We start from the raw sequence: 12240 nt of genomic DNA, 5'->3' as shown, positions 1-12240 counted from the left end.
ATGATAGATAGACAGACAGATACCATATGTACATACATAACTGGTTTAACTCTTATTACACTTAGGCAATGGCAAAAAAAAAAAAAAAACCTAAATTATGTTTTTAAAAATATATGGGGGATCCCTGGGTGGCGCAGCGGTTTGGCGCCTGCCTTTGGCCCAGGGCACGATCCTGGAGATCCAGGATCGAATCCCACATCGGCTCCCGGTGCATGGAGCTTGCTTCTCCCTCTGCCTATGTCTCTGCCTCTCTCTCTCTCTCTCCGTGTGTGTGACTATCATAAAATAAATAAATAAATAAATAAATAAATAAATAAATGGATGCCACTCTGTTATAGGCAAAATTTGTTGGTGTTTCTTAAGGTTTTGTCCTATTTAAAATCTTGCTTGGGATCAGATGGTCAAATTTTATTTGCAAGTCTAGAGAATATCAATATTGTGATAGTACATGGTGCTAGGCACTAGGGATATATAGAGTAAGAATACAAAATACTTGCACTCACAGAAATAAAAATCCACAGATATAATCCATCCAGTACAAAGTAGTGGGAAGAAAAAGTGAACTTTGCATCAAGGACTCTGATTTTGTTTGAATGCAGACACTAGCCAGCAGTGTAACATAGAGAGAGTTATTTAACATTTCTGGTGTTAACTCCTGAAAAACGGTAAATTATACTAGAGATTATATATCTGGAAGATCTCTTCTAATTTTAAAGTATTAAAATCTTAACATTGAATAAAGGCATACAAAATTGTCTCTACTTAAGTAACAACAAAATTTGATGTTTTGATTAAGAGTGTGTCTTGCTACTAAATGAATTATCTAGATTAATAAGTAAGGGCTTTCTATCTTTCCAAGTCAAATATATTTTTAAATTAAGATTTGAAACATAAACAAGTAATAAGCACAAGTTAAATTTGTATTTTGTACTTTAATCTGTACTTTTAAGAAAGGCTTATATCAGTAGGAAAAGTGGGATTTCAACAACATAAGAAGAATCATTGGAACCACATGTTTCTATAATTCTAACAGCACAAAATCTAAATCTAAAGAAATCCTCGCAGAAAAATTATTACTTAAATAATTTAGGAATATTTATAATTTATTGCAAATTACCAGAGTAGGGGTACTGGATTTAAACTTAGTCCTAAGTCAGTTACTTGCTAGTCAAATGAATTTGAATTTGAGCAGGCCCTAATTTCCTTATCTACATGGGTTTTAATATATGATCTGTTAGGTTCTTAAAACTAATGACATGCGGTATGATATAAATGGCCCATTCAAATATTTCTCATTTTGACATCTCTGAATTTCCCTTGCTCTTGTCCAGGAGCAACCATTTTGTAATTGCTATTGTTTGTACATGTGCAAAGAAGGGTACTTTTCTTGTCACAAATGGACAAATGCAAACCCTTTGCTTTCAGTCAACACATAATTTAAGAACCATTTGAAGAAGGAATGAGAATCTTGACTGTTATTTAAATATCTTCTGATGAAAATTTCTGGTCTAATAAATAAATTAACATCTTCAAATTTTGCAGAATGAGAGTTAACAGGTTGGAAAAATCTTCCCTTTGACAATAATGAAAAACTTTTGTAGAAATTTTGCATCTCAATTGCACAGAGAATATCTTCTGACGAAATATACATAGGATGACTCTAAGTAGAAAAGTAATTTAGAAGAATTAGATTCCAAAAAAAATATTTTAAGGATACCTGATCCACTGTATTTGCTAATATCTATATCAACGATATATATTTCTATCTATGTCTAAATTTATGCAAATACAACTAAAAGAGCTTTCCTGACAAATATAAAATATTATAAGTATAATTACATTCTAATGAAAGTGTATGCCATGTTTTAATTGACAGACTATTTTTTAGTGGATATATAATAATGGTATATTTTACAAGTGATGGCATCTTTGATTTCATAAAATACAATAAAGTTACATTATAAATTCAAGTGTTATATGTAAAAAGTCTTGGTATGTTATTATTACTAACAATATTTTGCTTCAGCATCATTCAGAAGCAAAAAAAAAAAAGCTAATATGAAGATTACACAGGATATTGGAGTAACAGGTTATGTTGGGTAGTTGAGAACTTTTATATGTAAAAAATATATATGGCAGGAAAATAATTTATGGAACCAGATGTAAAAAAAAAATGCTTGCATTACCTCAAAGAGAATAAATAAATGTGACATTGATGGGAATTGCTAAATTTAATTTCTCATACATCTAAAAGCTATCTTGTGTTTCCTTCCTTATATTTATTTTTTAATATGCAGAAAAATATTAGAATACCACAGGAGGATTGGAGGGATATATAAGAAAAATTATATGTAGTATCAACACTAATATATTGACTTATTCAGTTACAAAGGACATATTAGAATTTATTATGTATTATGTTCTAGGTGCTGCAAATTTAGCTACAAACAAAACAGATGAAAATGCCTGTCCTTATGAAGCCTATATTTTAAAAGAGTCAATAAACATAAATAAATGTAGAATACATATTAGAAGATGGCAAATACTCTGACTAAAAATGAAGAGGAAAGTGATGTTCTCTAATAAGGAGACCACTGAACAGAGACCTGAAGTAAGAGGTAGAAGATATTTGAGCCTCAGATGCAAAAGTGCCCAGGCAGATGGAATATTACATACAAAAATATTTTTTTATATAAGGAGTTCCTTTGATAAAAGAGTTTTGATAAGATAGCTTACAGGCTGGCATGGTCACCCACCCTAAAATTTTAGATGTAGAGTCAGATGATTCAAATCACTCACCAGTAAATAAAAGTAAAGTACATTCAGTGCTCACATCAAGTTGAAGATTTTGGGGAAGGGAAGAGCTCACATAGGAGTCTGAAGAGCAAGCTGTGAAAGCAACAAAAATGGACTTTAACTTGGACTTTAACTTAACTCATCTGTTAAGTTCCCATGCTTGGAGAAGCTAATGTCAGCTCATCATGTGATACTCAATTTGTACAATAAATTATGAACCTGAAAAATAAAAGGGGGCAGGCTGGGTGGCTCAGCAGTTTAGCACTGCCTGCAGCCCGGGGTGTGATCCTGGAGACTGGGGATCGAGTCCCAAGTCGGGCTCCCTGCATGGAGCCTGCTTCTCCTCTGCCTGTGTCTCTGCCTCTCTCTCTCACTCTCCAAAAAAAAAAAAAAAAAAAAAAAAAAAGAAAGAAAAGAAAAAAAAAAAGAAAAAAAAAGAGGAACTCTGCTAATAGCTTTACATATATTAAAAAAAAAAAAAGAATAGGAAGTGGTGAGAGTTAGCTTCAGATTTTTACTGTGAGTAGGGAATGAAATTGGAATGAGATTTCTCATGTGGTCTAGATGGACTGTGCTGTTTGAAATGCCCACCATCCTCCAGGGGCAGAAAGTACTCATAAGTGGGTCCTTCTAAGTCACAAAGATGGAGAAGTGACCGGGTGTTAAGACTGAAGAGGGAAAAAAAAAGGAGTGAAGAGGGAGACAGGAAGCCTACTTAGGGTCAAACATCAATGACAGAGTAATGTTCTTTATTATAGGAGTGAAGAGGGAAAACAAAAAAGGAGTGAAGAGGCAGACAGGAAGCCTAGTTAGGGTCAAACATCAACGACAGAGTAATGTTCTCTATTACAGGAAATCAATCTAATTTCAAAGCAGGTATAAAATACTTTATTAACATAATATCTTAAAAAGTATTTTAAAAAGATTTATAAGTACTGTAGAATAGTGAATGAAAAGATATTTGTTACATAAAAATATTGCCAATAAAATGGTAGGAATACTAGCAGTTTGGATTAATGAACAAAACTGCTTAGTGTTTTCATGTTTCAAACTGTTTTGCATTTTTAACAATTCAATTTAATTTATGTCCAATTTTTTATATATTTTTCTCTTTAACACCTGATATCCAAATTAACCTCTAGTACCTCTCAAATAATGAGAAATAATATAAAAGTAAATGAATACATGTATTTACAGATATGTAAAGTTTTCAGAAAATTTTACAGATATTTGGTAAAGAAGTCACCAAACTAGGGCTAAATCCAATATGCCTCCTGTTTTTATAAATAAACTTATAATGAAATGCAGACAGGCTCATTTGTTGAAGTATTGCCTGTACTACTTTTGTGCTACAATCATTCAGTTGAACAGTTATGACAGAGACCTTATGATGTTCAAAGCTTAAAATATTTACTATCTGGCCCTTTACAAAAAAAGTTTGCCTAGTCCTAATCCAGTTTTATTAATTTGATATTTTCCATTAATTTATAATGGTGTATAAGTGTAATCTTCATGACATACAGAATATTAAAGAACTCACAACTTTGTAAAAGTCATGTAAATAGATATAGGGATTTTACATTAGAATGTTCAGGGAAGGCTGACAGTAAAATACATATTATAGTTTAAAGAGAAAACAACAACAACCAAGATCACATCACAATCAAAACCCATTTTTAAATCAAAACATTAATTACTTCATGGTACTTAGCCGACTTGCCCCATGTCCAGATGTAGAAAAATGGATAACCATTAATATTATCAAAAGAGTTCCTTTGTCCTAAGAGCAAATGTTTATTAAAACCAATACTTTTGATAGTCATAGATGTTTAGACAGCTTTTCTTATCTAATTTTGTATTTGTCTGAGCCTGCTCTGCTGCTAACTGCACTTTAGAATGACTGACCTTGGGAAATAAGAGCCAAGAAAATAGTAAGCAGTAATAGTGTCATTTATGATTAAACTTCAAAAACCTATATATCAGGTAACTCAGCTTCCTCCATATCAAAAATTTCTGGTCAACCTTACCTTAATCATTGCCAATCTTTCTGTAAATCATCTCACTCTGTCTCTCTGTCTCTGTATCTCTATTTCTTTCTCTCATTCCATCCTTCTCTCTCTTCTTCCTTCTCTCCTCTTTCTCCTTCTCATTCTGCTACCTCTCCTTTTTTTTTCCTTCTCTATCTTTCCACTATTTCTTTCTCTTTTCCAACACTACCTCTTTTTTCACCTTCTTTGCTAATCCTGGAAGTACTGGAATCAGTACTACAGGGGCCCCAGCATTTTAGAAACTAAAAGATAACTAAAAAGTAATCATGCTTCAAACTATAGTCCTCATGATGCTCATACTGAATATGAATTAAATTCTGGTTGATCCCAGTCATTTCTGGGATATTACGATCCGTCCCTCACACACACACACACACACACACACACACACAAACCTAGAAAAAACCACACAAAACATTTTAGTAAGAAAATGGAAAATGATTATCACTGAAACTACATCCACAGCCTGGTCTCCTCTCTACTCCCATTTACCTCCATATCACACAAGAAATCACAGCCTCCACCATTAAGGTAATTCGTAACCTATCTTCTTCCTTGATTCTATAAACTGCACAGCAAATGCCATTCATAATATTGACTATATAATTTAATATTGATATTAATATTTAAATCTTAAGTTTTGTGTTTTTAATTTGCAAGTGTGTATCCAGACTTTCATTATGCGTATATATATATATATATATATAATATTATATATATTATATAAGCTCCTATAAGGCACATGTTGTGCTTCCTCTTCTCATGCCTTTGTCCCTAGCTCCAAGTTCAATGACCTAAGTGATTTGTTTAATTTAAAAAATGCATTCCAAGAGATCTAATGATATGAAAAGACTGTTAAAACATTCCACATGATGAACTATATGATCCCTTGTGATAACATAAGGATGTGAAAACAGAAACCAAGAAATCTGAAAAGGATGACTTCATAGACACATACATCAGGGAGTCAGCATGTGGAGTGTTCATCAGAGTTGCCATGTGAAGATACGAAAGATGTCCCTTTCTATAATCCCTTGTACACAGATTGGGACATAGACTAGGATATTTCTTTTATCACTTTCTGAAAAATGTTCAAATATTATCAGTTATCTCCCTATCCTTTACTGCAAATTGAGTGTTAATCATAAATCTTGTTTGTTTTTGCTTTTTAAAGAAATATGAGCTTTCAGTCTTTTAGTCTATTATTCAAGTAAACTTAAGCAAGGCCACAGCAGTCATCTGGGTAGTTCCATTTAGGTATTTTTCAAGCTGGATCATTCAGGTCAAATACAAATGTTTTTCAATCATGCAGGTTTTTTTTTTTTCCCTTTCTCGATTTAATTTCCTCATCATTCCACTTCACATTGCCTATGTAAATTAAGCTGTCGTGCTGTAAACCACAGTTCCCCCTTGTCTATTTTCTCAGTAACAGCTTCAAAGTACTAAAAAGCTAAAATAGCTACAAAAGAACAATTAATTTGAGCAAAATCACAGAGGCGCTGTAGGTATTAAAAACACTACAATAAGGCTTTTATCAGCCAGCTAAACTGCACAGCATTAAGCTCAAAACTAATAGGGCTGAACATGCAGCACAATGATGAGGATGATAAAGGAATTTCAAGGACATGCAGAGAATTGGGGTAACGTGACTTAGAAATGATGCAGTTATTTCAAATAAACATCTACATAAGTACATATGAAAAATGCTGATCTGTTGGGAAAGGCAGGTTTAGACCAGTAAGTAAAATTTCATCTATTTTTGGAGAAACTTACATTTTTATGGAAATGACTGTTGATGATTTTGATACGTTCCCTGAGGTTGCTCAACATACACCTGTAGATTGGCGACTGGCTGAAAATTTGATATTTAAAAACTCAAATCTCTGAATTGTAAAAAAAATAATAATGGCATCTTATATCTAAAACTGCCTGAATGTTAACATTAAAACATAATCAGGAGTGTCACCACCTCCTGTGGTAAACAGAAATGGAAAAAATTATTTTAGTTTTTTAAAGATTTTTTAAATTTTTTTATTCATAGAGACACAGAGAGAGAGAGAGAGGCAGAGACACAGGCAGAGGGAGAAGCAGGCTCCATGCAGGGAGCCCGATGGGGGACTCGATCCCGGGTCTCCAGGATCAGGTCCTGGGCTGAAGGCGCCGCTAAACCGCTGAGCTACCTGGGCTGCCCGAAACGGAAACAATTATTTTAATCATTAATTGTTTATTTAATGGCTGCCCTTCATACAAAATTGTGTTAGGTTCTGTGGGCTGGAAAAGAAGTTAAGCTATTGCTGTAATTTCCAAGTAAACACATTAAATGCTTCCAGAACTAGATAGAGAAGAATGAATTTCTAATTGTTAAGTAAATACAGTGGATGCAACAAGACCTAGAGGGAGGATAATATGGGAAGATACACCTTTATTTATTTTGCAACCAGATATATCTATATTTAAATCCCAGGCCCTCCATTAATGTACTGTGAGATTTTTATGCCACTTATTCTTTCTGTTCCAGTTTAAGTTTCTAAACTGGAAAATGGAGGAGAATAAGACATACCTCACAGAGCTGTTATAAGGCCGAAATAAGAAAAATACTTTAACTGTGTAGCACATGGTCAGCGTTCTGGGAATATATGCTTAGTTTATCTTTTTTTTTTTAATTTTTAAAATGATTTTATTTATTTACTTGAGAGAGAGAGAGAGAGAGAGAGCGCATGAGCAGGGGAAGGGTCGGAGAGAGAGAGAGAGAAGCAAACTCCTCCGCTGAGCCACGAGCCCAGGTGAGGGCACAGACCCCAGAACCCTGAACTAAAGGCAGATGCTCAACAGATTGAGCCACTCAGGAGCCCCAGTGCTTAGTTATCTTTAACAAAGATATCCACATACAACAAATACATGCCTACTATGCTTACTATAATTCATAGAATTAAAAATATTAATTTTTTTGGAAGTAATCATTTGGTCTAATGTATTTAATTTACAGATGTGAACGTTGATATTCAACAGCTGACATCTGAGATTCCCTCTGAAAAGGAATACCATGTACAGAGTGCCCTATAAAGAACCAATAAATGTTGTAATGTGTTTTGGAATATTAGATCCTAGACTCCACCGCTGAACATAAGAGAATACTACTAGCCCGTTCTTTTAGTTGTTCCTTCTTTTTCCAATGTCATACTTCAAGAAAATCTAAATTACTTATTGCATAGATTTGCATGCTTTCATTATAATGTGGCCACACGTCAAATATTCATTTGCATATAATTCATAACTTAATATAAATAAGAGTTCCAAGTTTATTTAGACTGATTTATGTAAAACACAATGAGAATTATGAAAAGCAATTTGTCTAACATTAGCTCTTCAATATCAGAAAATTTTTTTTTTAAATGCAAGATATTTACACCCAGAGATTGTAGAAAACTCACTGCTTACTTTGTGGTAACTATATTATGCTAATTCAATGTATATTAAGAGAAATTTTACCAGTGCTTATTATTATCAAACTGTGATGTGCAGTTAGGAAATATTTCCAAGCAAATGGAAATAATTAACAGTGGTCTTATTTTCACACATTTTTCTGGATATACAGTTTAAGCTTTTCTACTTCACATTTTACTTTATAAATTCCCAAACCTGCCAAAATGATGAAAAAAAAAAAAAACCCATATAGATAACACTTTCACTCACATTCACACATTTTTCCTCTTGTTCTATTTCTCTGTTGAATTATTTGAAACCTTTTGTAAATATCCTTTGACCTTACTCCCAAATGCTGAAGCATTTAAATTATATATGACTTTATAAGGAAATTTATCATTGATTCAATAATATTATCTAATAAAGAAAGCATAGTCAAAGTATCTTTTGGAGCCGGTGTTAAATTCACATAGAAAGTTTTGCTCTGTACATACGTTTTTCCAAACCTATGAGAGTCACAGATACACTACATTTATACCCTTGAAATGTACAATCTTAACACTATGTAATGTAAGGTTTGTTTCAGATTTCAGTTATTACAGCTTATTATGATATTTTCTAAAATGACATTTTATAAAGAGAAGTGAATCTTGAACTGATCGCCCCATTTTATAATTCAAGGAAATATAAAGATGTACAATGCAAGTGTGAATAAAACAGAAAATAGCATGCTATACTAGTCATATACATCTTTAATAGAGATCATTAAATTAATTTAAAATCAGAATTTGAAATTCTGTACTCTAAAGTATAGAAAAAGTTTCTTGTATTCTTATATGGATATTTTGATAGTAATACCAAAAAACAATACTTAAATAATATTGAATTTATCCTTATAGGATTATAAATATACAAAATAGATTCTATTATTAACATAACTTGAATCTTGATGGTAGAGCAGGAGGCTAGGCATCAGTGGGTGGTTATTGAAAGTACTAATACTTTATATATATATATGTATATATATACAAATATATATATATATTTGTCCTATACATTTCATCAACTAAATATTAGAGACATTTACTTAATGCAGTACAATATTCAGCATCCAACTACAGAAGAGATTTGTTTTTATTACCAGAACATTTGCCAACATATTTACTTGATTTTTTAAATGTATATGTTCAATCAATAAATACTGAGCGTCATCCTTGTTCATTACATGAAACCAGGTGATGGAGGGTATACGAATATGAGTTAGATCTTAACTATTCTTAAGATGCAAAAATCTCATAAAAGAAAAGAAAACAGAATCAAAATGTATTAAGTAGTTGAGACAGAATGAATCTATGTTACTTCTGGGAACAAATTTCTTCAGTTTGTTAGTGTCATAGTTTTATCATAGAAAAGATAAATAGAGTATTTGTTCAATGTGAAAACACCATGATCCAGAGAAGATCCAAAATGGTAATTTCCCTAACATTCATTTTTCAGATCTTGTTGTATAATTTCTAACTACACAATGAATTGCAAATGCAGTAAAATTGATATTCTTATTTTTTAAGATGTTACTTACTTATTCATGTGAGACAGAGAGAGGCAGAGACAGAGGAAGAGGTAGAAGTAGGCCCCCGACTGGGGAGCCTGATGTGGGACTTGATCCCAGCACCCCAGGATCATGAGCTGAGCTGAAGGCAGATGTAACCACTGAGCTACCCAGGGGCCCTGATATTTTTATTGTTAACAAACATTTAAAGCATAGATATTATGTATTGATTTAATATTTACTAAACTCTACTCTGTTTTAAGGTATCTTCTATATATTGTGGGTAAAATGTAAGTCTTAGTTGCTTTAGTTAGAAAGCCACACTTGTCAAGCCTTGGCAGGATGAGAATGATAAAGGGCGATCCTGAGACTCTTCAGTAGTCTGTTTGATAAACTGGTACATGGAGATTGTTATTTTTTAAATGGACTTAGAGAATTACTTATAAGAATATAAATGTTGAAATTGATGCTGTATTCTATTTTCTCTGCCAACCCATTAGTTCAGTGGAAAACAAAAAAGAGACTTCATGAATCTTGATTCTGACAGAAAGGTAAATGATTAAAACCTATTCAGTTTGTCGGATGAATTTTCAAAATTGTTGATACACTGATAATTAAAGCTATATATTAGTTGTATTATATTTTTCCATAACTCTCCTACAGCAGCTGGAAGATATTAGTTTAGTGTGGACCCATTTAAAACGAGTCTTTTATTTTATTTCCAAGTGTTAGTTTGGAACATAAAAGGTAAAGGGAAATTGTATGCTTCTATTAACTGTAGGAACAAAATATTGAAAGATTGGAGTTCAGGGAAATGAACACAATAGAGAAGCTATAGGAAATTATAATGAAACATAGGAGAAAGTAAACTGTAATTAAGCTTCTGAAGCTTTTCAATAAAAAACAAAAATATATGAGTGGAGGAGCATGGCCTTTGTTTTCCAGTTACAGCCTGTCATTCATTTCTCTTAGTCTGTTATCACATGACCCATTTAGTGACAGTAATTCCTGCACTGTTTGGGGCCAGCGATACTGAGCTAAGAGGAAAGCAAACGAGACCAGTTGGAGTTACAACAGCCTTTTCCAGACCAAGGGCGGGGCAACTGATGGAGAATAGGGTACACCTTAGCGTCAAAGGTAGGACAGGAAGCAAGAGAAGTTGGATGCATTTCTTGGACTGCACAAGTGAGTCCCCTTTTCTGATTAGGGTTTATGAATGTCTTTCTCATTAAGAAAATTTATTATTGATTGACTGATTGATTAATTGATTTTGCTACACTTTATTCATTTTCCTGATGGCAAGGAAACCAGAGGAGCTTTCTTATAGAGACACTTTGAATTGCCTGAGAGCATTACAGATAACTTAGTGGACACATCAATAGAAAAGAATATACTGGAGATATTCAGTGTTCTCAGTCTTAGCATAACGTGTTAATCTGTTGCAGTTTGGTTGCAACTACAATTTTAATTAAAAATTCAAAAATGTCATACTCGTATATTCCTTGGTGTGTTACTGATCCAGATGCAAAGCTAAACAAATATATATGAATAAGATGATACTAAGTTTTAGAGAGAAAGTGACTAAAAAGGGCATAAAACTTGAAAAGAGAAAAAGAATTTTGTGTGAAAATAGAATAGACATTCTTAAATAAGAAAAGATTTAGGGGTGCTTGGATGGCTCAGTTGGTTAGGCATCTGCCTTCGGCTCAGGTGGTGACCCTGGGGTCCTGGTATAGAGTCCCACATTGAGGTCCCTGCTTCTGCCCCTCCCCTCTGCTAGTCCTCTCTTTCTGCCCCAATTAAATAAATAAAATTTTTAAAAAAATTCATAACATGGAAGTGTTACTGTCATTATTATCCTTATATTTTTCTGTTTCTTTTTACTTCCACATATACAAAGACAACAAAGGCAATAGAATAAACCACATGGATTTTCAGATCATTAGTTTCCTCTCTTCTAAACTAGGGAAAAAATGATGTAATTATATTCATCATATATAAGAACCTACCTGGTGTTTGGCTTACTAGGGTTCCATATAATTTGGTTTCCTTTCTTTGAAAGTGTTTAAAATTACTCCCTGTAATATTCAATGAAAAACCTAATACAAGGCCAGGCAATAAAATGGATTCAAATAAATGTATGGAGAAAAAAAATATTGTACACACAATATTAACACAAAACAAGCAATATAAAACTAAACACTAAATTTATGGCTCCTATAGTAGTAGAAGTATAATGCAGGAGTAATTAAAATAGCACAAGGCAACATATAATTAAATAGTGATACTTATTAAATCTAGCAGTAAATAGTTGTATAATTACTTGTTTAAGGAGGTCAAAGAAAATGGAGAATAATGGCAATTCTATTGGTCAGGAAATATTTAATGGAGATGGCAGGTCTTAAACTTGAAGAAATGACCCAG

The 12240-nt window shown here is 32.8% G+C and overlaps 1 long non-coding RNA gene across 13 annotated transcripts in view; it reads left to right on the top strand.

Annotated features, from left to right (window-relative positions):
• LOC144301721 (uncharacterized) overlaps positions 1 to 12240 on the top strand; it is a 185367-nt gene that overhangs the window by 49054 nt on the left and 124073 nt on the right. For 3 of the 13 annotated variants that reach the window (XR_013368462.1, XR_013368465.1, XR_013368468.1), the window contains exon 3: positions 10317 to 10367. The exons of 6 other annotated variants lie outside the window; for them this stretch is intronic. This is a non-coding gene — a long non-coding RNA (uncharacterized LOC144301721). Of the gene's footprint in view, positions 1 to 2426; positions 2612 to 3554; positions 3673 to 7830; positions 7945 to 10316; positions 10368 to 12240 lie in introns of those variants that run through there. 4 more of the 13 variants (XR_013368461.1, XR_013368459.1, XR_013368469.1 and 1 more) reach the window with 4 other exon arrangements.

The sequence above is a fragment of the Canis aureus genome, chromosome 30 (genome assembly GCF_053574225.1).
Source record: "Canis aureus isolate CA01 chromosome 30, VMU_Caureus_v.1.0, whole genome shotgun sequence".
NCBI classification, from domain to species: Eukaryota; Metazoa; Chordata; class Mammalia; order Carnivora; family Canidae; genus Canis; species Canis aureus.
The sequence above is the reverse complement of the archived record's forward strand: the minus strand, read 5'-3'. Positions and strand labels throughout refer to the sequence as shown.